We start from the raw sequence: 5,217 nt of genomic DNA on the forward strand, positions 1-5,217 counted from the left end.
TGCGAGAGGGGAACAAAAGGGAGGAGGGGGAGGACGGTGAAGAACGGCCCCATCGGGCACGGAGACCGCCGGCCCCTTCTCCCGAGTCCCAGGGCAATACCCCGCATAACAGGCCCGTGGGCCCCGGCCTCGCGAGACCCTCACTTCCCCACCCCCTTCCCGGCCCCACGGGGCCCCAGAACGCGTCCCGGCACCGCAGCTCGAGGAGGACGCCTCGGATTCCCTTCCCAGCCCTACGTGACCCCCCGCGCCCCAACAACGCGTCAGACCCACCTTCCAGCCCCGCGAGGACCCACGTTTCCTCGGCCCAGGGCCGCCAGCTCCCCGGGTCACGTGACCCTTACCTCGGCCTCCGCGCACCCGTTACCCGGACGGGCCCTCACTCGGACCTTGAAAGCTATCAGTGCCTAACTACTGTTATTTTAGAGTTGTGCCTCTCTCTAGCAGCCACCAATTTATTCAGCCAGCCATTATAAACCTTAATTTTTCATAACTGTACAAGGGCTGATCCAAAAGGAATGCCTCCTATTTTATAATGCTGGCCACAACATCACAGGTGGACACAGCAGAGGTTGAACCTTCCTGCCAGCATTCAGTTACATTTTGTAGCCATGCAACAGATGGCAGCAAAGGGCCAGAATGACAGCACAGCACCTGACATGGAAGTGCACATGGAGCACAGGGCTGTCACTGAACTCTTCCACACTGAACAGAACATTTATGAAGACCAACACTGGGATGTGAGCGCAGTGAGGCGGTGGGTGGTGCGATTCCGCAGAGGCAACAGCAATGCAAAAGACAAGCCACCCAAACAGCCAGATTTTTTTTTTTTTCTTTTTAAACAAGCAAAACATGCAGGCTCTCGTTCAACACTGGAAAAAAAGCATAGCTAATGGTGGTGACCATGTTGAAAAACAGAGTTTTGTAGCTGAGAATTCACTGTATGTATCTGTTGTCATTTCTACGGAAATAAATAGGAGACATTCCTTTCAGAGCAATCTACGTACATCAATAAGCCACCATCCTAATAATGCAGTAATACTAATAATAGGAACAGAAAAAAACAGATTCTCAGAATATCTTTTGTGGGGATGGAACAACAAAACCAACACTGCAGTCAGCTGCAGTTATTCCCCCGGGAATGAACTGATACCAGCAGAAAGGTCATGACCACTTCCAACACTCAAACTATACCAGCATTTCAGAGCACACAGCCTTAGAATAAACCCTAAGGATAAACCAAATGGCATCTCTGTTCCAGCAATTTTTTCCTTCAATATACATGAATAGACTGTGAGGTACTAATCCTACCAATTCAGTTATACCATTGTGTCTTACGGTAAGAAGAAAAGCAGGATGTTTAAGACTCTGTCAGGCACAGAACCTCCAGCACTGGAGGCAGCAGTTCTGAATTCTCGGTATCTTGTCATAATTTGTGTGCATGCACAAGAAACAGTGCAACTCACTTTACAAAGGCAACCAAATGTATTCAAGGCATACTTACGAAAGACTCTGAGGCAGAAAGCTGCTTGCTGAGGTGAAGATCAGAAATGAGGCAGGGAAGCCTGACAGATTGAGAATGATTAAGTGTCTGAATAAAGAAAGGAACAGAAGGAATAGACATTACTGGAATCTATCAGACGCCAATATTCATTTGAAAAACATACTGGACACGTAGAATAAAAAGCAACACAGGATCAACCTGCAACTATTTATTCCACTATCTCAGTGATGATTGCTATTATACAAACTCTATGTATTTCTAATACTGCTGTTCAAAAAAAACCACAAATTCCTCCTCCAGTGTGTAATCAAATTAGAGTTCATTTATGAGTTTAGGTAGAAAAAAAGACTTCTGCTGGTCTCGGTAATACAGCTACAAAACCACTGTACAGGATATTCACAGATATGGCGTAAGCCAAAGTTTGGAACAGAACACTTCCTTTGTTTATTCTGCTTTTGTTGATGTGCATTACCATAGCTTTGATTATGACAATAAGGTTTTCTGGGCCATCTGTCAGAGCTGCAGAGCTTCCACCTCCTTCAAAGCGTCCATCCACTCACACGTACAACCAGCCTGGCTGAGTAAACTACGCTGCGTGTGCTGAGATGAAATAGAACAGAAATCAGAAGAAAAAAATTGCATCTTAGTAAAAATATCTGTGCTTTCTAGTCCGAGCAAATTAATTTCACATACAAAAATTATTTCCAACATAAAGTAACCACATTTCCAAAACAAATTCTACCCATAGAAGAAGATTACAGAACAATACTAAAGCACATTTCCAAAACATCAGTTCTGTGGCAGACAGAGTAAAGAGACCAGCAAGAGAAAGTACAGAAGGGCTTCTCCCTACGGAATAATTAACTACAGGAGGTAGAGCTGTTTGTCGGGGCTTTTTAGTGTGAGCGAGCAGAAAAGAGGAACGTGACCTCAGGAAAGTCTTAAGTAACATGGAAATGGGAAGAGCTGCCCAGGTGCTCTGAACTGTTCAGATGACATGACAGCCGTTTTCTTGAATGATGTTACATATGCAGTAACGAGCAGAAGAGTGAAAATTAAGGCATTTGCCTTCATCTTAATGGCACTGCACGTGCCACCTCTCTGCAGAATTGCAGCACAGACAGCACAAGACTACTGAAGAACAGCACAGTCATTGCCAAGCCACATTTTCAGAAGACAGCATGACAAAGTATTTCCTTTCCCCATGCACCAAGAAATGCTGACTTAGACAACAATCTCAAGTGGGATAAGAATACGGAGATACTTCATTCTATTTTCTCAAACTGAAAGGTATCAAATGTCTGCTTAAGGATAAAATAAAACGAGCAAAAAAGAACATGGAAAGCACATGAACCTTGGCAGGCACTTCAGATCAAAGCACTCTAATAGCAATAACTGCAGCAGGCAGTAGCTTATTTCTGCACATACTTAGCGGTCAAATTTGCTTGCTTTTAGATCTTTCTGCTTCCTATTCCTATATATCTGCCTCCTTTTTCTTTAAGGTATTTATCAGACTTTCCACAGAACTGCTTTCATGTTTTACCAAAAATAACAACCCAGAGAAAAAAGACTCAGTAAAGGTCTCTGACAATACAGGGATGCAAACTTCCTACCTGTCACCCAAACAGGCGCAGCGCCCACCCTGAGGCTCTTGTGCTGTCACTGGCACACACTGACCAAAGGGGAATCCTTCATAGCAATCAGCTGCTGAGTTACACACAGTCATTCTGGGAAAACCGGTTGGTTGCGTTTGTTGTTCATATGCACAGCACTACAGAAGTGAGTACAGCGATCTACACCTCTTTTTCTCCACCACACTGTAGAGAAACAAACAGCTTTCTGGCTAAAAATAAAAACATCTTGCAATGCAAAAAGAATTTTCCCAGATAAAACAAGGGAAAACAACCCAACAAGCAATCTCCCCTCCTTCCCCTCAACCCACCATCCTTCCCCCCACAAAACAGACAGAACAAACCCACAGGAAAGGAAAAGACAGCAAATCCACTTCCTGAACCATATTCCTAGTGGTGAGAACTTAATAAAGAAAAACCAATACATTCTCTGCCTGTATCACCACAAAAAGCTGCACATTAAATGAAACAAGCAACTGAGGGTTACAGCCTCCAGCTGTACCTCCTCACCAAAGCAGCTGGGAAAGAAAGTAAAAAAAAGTCTGTTTGCTAGTCTCTTTCTTAGACTGGAGTCTCAGAAAGTTGAATAGATGCCCCAGATAACAAAACTCTCACACCTATTCTTTGTAACTGGAGACAAACAACCTGAGAGAGACCCTAAGAAACAGACAGCTAGATTAACTTTATTACGTTCTTTTCCTCCTGTGTTTTTCATGCTAGTTCTTAAGAACATCCGTTTTTTGAATAGATCTTCAGAATCTGAATGACACCTGAACTCAGCTGCTTAGGCCAAGGTGAAAACGTCACTCAAAAATGCCCTCCAACTTGCACAGCATTTTTCTCAAAGCGGTGAAGGACAGCTGTCCTCACACCTCAGCATTCCGGAGTTCAGACTGACAGAGGAGACAGCTGCAGGTTCTCTCCTGCCCTGACGCAGCAGATGGATGTGCTGTGCAGTCCTTAGGCAGTCCTTACGCACACAGCTGTAAAAGCTATAGGCAGTTCACAGCACTTACGAGCTCACGTTCCATTCACACAGGTTTGCTTTAGGATCCGAGCCCAACATCCTGCTCCATCGCTGAAGGCGCTGCAATCTCCCACAGCCGGCGGTTCCTGCTGAGCTGATCAGGCGGTTGGCACTGGCTTTGTCCCAGGATAGAGAGGCCGACCCAATATATTAAGAAGAGCACTTATCACAAAAAGAAAACTCAAAGCCTAGAAGTACAAACAGCTGCAGTAATTCCTCTCCTCCAAACTGAAAGTGAAAAGCATGCTTGCTTTGGAATAGTACCAGTAGAACAGAAAAGCTTGCATTGCAGAGCAAGCTGTAATACACCACAGCATTCGCATGAGTACAAGATTATTCCTTTAGAACACAGCAGCATAAGTAAACCTAGCTTTACGTACGTCACGCCTCCTCCACAGCTTGCTAAAGCAAAGCTTCATCCTGATATTGCCCTTGGTGACCTACAGCAGTAACCTTAGCGTGCTAAAGGAGAAGCAGCACAGTCTTGTACTGCCTTAGGCCCAGCTTTAAATATTTATTATCAACAGCGAGATGCAGCACAAGGCCCCAGTTGAAACATGCAGCTGCATTTATGCCTTAGCACCCAACTTGGCTCTTTTTGCACACCTTGACAACAAGCTCAGCTGCAAAAGGCACGCTGGGTGGGCTGCAGGAGCTGCAGAGCCAGTCACTGACAGTGACCAACACACAACCAAGCTAGTTTCCTTCACAAGACCTCCTCCTAATGAAGACTGCTGATAATACAAAGGTAATGAGCACAGCATACACGTTTCTATCCACAAGTCAGTCATCAGATGTAGTCCACGTCTGCAAAACACGACCGCCGTGCGACAAAACCCAGAACGAGAAGAACAAGTCAGCTGGCTGCACGCTTCCCAAACACTGCACTGCCATCATAACTACATAGGAACTGAGAACCCAGACACTGTCGTAAGAAAAAAGCAATCAAAGCCCCAGTGAGCTTCTGGATCTCACCAGTTTCTCTGAAAACAGAGTGGTGGAAGTGAGTTTTTGATCGCCGAGGTTTGCTGCTTCGGAGCTGCCCCAGGCAGAGC

General features: G+C 45.3%; 3 long non-coding RNA genes across 4 annotated transcripts in view; all 3 read right to left on the reverse strand.

The window, feature by feature from the left end:
- Nucleotides 1–392, reverse strand: part of LOC104913969 — a 13,271-nt gene extending 12,879 nt beyond the window's left edge. For both annotated transcript variants that reach the window (XR_795744.2, XR_795743.2), the window contains exon 1: nucleotides 274–392. This is a non-coding gene — a long non-coding RNA (uncharacterized LOC104913969). The remainder of the gene's footprint in view (nucleotides 1–273) is intronic.
- A 1,503-nt stretch (nucleotides 393–1,895) lies between these two features.
- LOC104913970 lies at nucleotides 1,896–4,296 on the reverse strand. The gene is made up of 3 exons (XR_795745.3): nucleotides 4,152–4,296; nucleotides 3,118–3,321; nucleotides 1,896–2,104 (listed from the first exon to the last, which is right to left on the reverse strand). It is a non-coding gene; the product is annotated as an uncharacterized LOC104913970 (long non-coding RNA).
- Nucleotides 4,297–4,324: 28 nt separating this feature from the next.
- The window catches only part of LOC109370722, a 7,649-nt gene continuing 6,756 nt past the window's right edge, over nucleotides 4,325–5,217 (reverse strand). Inside the window, exon 3 of the long non-coding RNA XR_002121071.2 lies at nucleotides 4,325–5,087. This is a non-coding gene — a long non-coding RNA (uncharacterized LOC109370722). The remainder of the gene's footprint in view (nucleotides 5,088–5,217) is intronic.

The sequence above is a fragment of the Meleagris gallopavo genome, chromosome 22 (assembly GCF_000146605.3).
Source record: "Meleagris gallopavo isolate NT-WF06-2002-E0010 breed Aviagen turkey brand Nicholas breeding stock chromosome 22, Turkey_5.1, whole genome shotgun sequence".
In the NCBI taxonomy this organism is placed as follows: Eukaryota; Metazoa; Chordata; class Aves; order Galliformes; family Phasianidae; genus Meleagris; species Meleagris gallopavo.